Genomic DNA, 1,332 nt, shown 5'->3' on the forward strand with positions numbered 1-1,332 from the left:
TTCAGAGGATGAACTGGAACTTTCAAATATGGTTTCCAGTATTTCGCGTACGGTTTCCCATGCTCTTGCCTGGCTGCTCGCCCATACACATTGACACGATCTGGACAAAAAGTACACAATCACTTATTAAATATAATTATTTATTATAAAATATATATATATGTATATTTACCAAAGATTCTTCGGAATTACTCATTTTGCTAAATGTTTCGCTCAAAAATTTCACAAACAGTCCACATTTTATGACAGCTGACACCAGTGTTGTGAAGTGAATGCAAATTATAAGACAGTTGAATATAAGCCAGTTGAGCGTTCTTTTGCAGCTCGGGTACAAAAGAAAACAACTATTATTTCGTTAAGAATAGGAGTTAGTTTGAATGTTTCCATTTGAGCACTCTATCCGTGGCGTGTAAGAAATGTTGTTGCACAATTTTATTTATTTGAAAATCTGTCGAATTTTGGAACTTGGAGTGACAAAAATCTGAGAAAAACAAAAAAATTAATCTTAGTTAAATATATTAGCATTGCTAATTACATACATATATTATTTTAAACCTTTTATGATGGAAAAAGCTGCAAAGTTTTGTGTGCTTGGCTTCTCCGATGTCCCACGCCAAGTTAAATTAATCGCCAACTCATCAGACACATTTGCTTTAACGCTAAACGGACGAATACAGGAACTTCTTCTCCTCCAATCTTTTGTATCACGCATTTCTGCAATCAATAAAGCCAATGTTTTATTAAAATCGTAAGCACAGAAGCTGAAATAAGATTTGCATACCAACTGAGCTCTCATCTTGTCGTCCAATAATAATTTTTCGAATTTAAGAGCATTGGCTGCTAAATGTATGTAACTATTGTAATATTATGATATACAATTTTTTTATTTATTTTTGCTGAACTTTTTTTTTTCGCCGTTAACTAGACAAACCAGAAATTGTCTTCTTTTTGCACGATAAGAAGTTAAAAACGCGATAGTAGTGTATTTTGTTTTTGTAAAATATGGACCATCTTTCAACTAACGTTTACAAGTGCCTCAGACGTTACTTCTTTGGGATAGACGAGAAAACGATTTTCTAAATGCTGGCAGGGATTTTACTTAAAAATTGGTATGAACATACATGCATATTTTATTAAACTTAAAATTGTACTTCCTCACTCTTGTACTTTACTTCATTGACTGGCTTCAACTTCGCTGCAAATTGAACAAAGCAATATATGATTTTTACGCGAGACAAATTTCCACAAAAAGTAACGGTAGAAAAAGAATTTTTGTATATTCATTCTATTTTTCAGCTGACTACGATGCAGCATTCTACTTTGCATTCTCCG

The 1,332-nt window shown here is 32.8% G+C and overlaps 1 long non-coding RNA gene across 1 annotated transcript; it reads right to left on the reverse strand.

Annotated features, from left to right (window-relative positions):
* Positions 1–178: 178 nt before the first annotated feature.
* Positions 179–821, reverse strand: LOC118732778. The gene is made up of 3 exons (XR_004992185.1): positions 782–821; positions 556–714; positions 179–481 (listed from the first exon to the last, which is right to left on the reverse strand). It is a non-coding gene; the product is annotated as an uncharacterized LOC118732778 (long non-coding RNA).
* Positions 822–1,332: the final 511 nt, after the last annotated feature.

Source organism: Rhagoletis pomonella, unplaced genomic scaffold, assembly GCF_013731165.1.
Source record: "Rhagoletis pomonella isolate Grant_MI unplaced genomic scaffold, Rhpom_1.0 Rhpom_scaffold_27964, whole genome shotgun sequence".
Lineage (NCBI taxonomy): Eukaryota > Metazoa > Arthropoda > Insecta > Diptera > Tephritidae > Rhagoletis > Rhagoletis pomonella.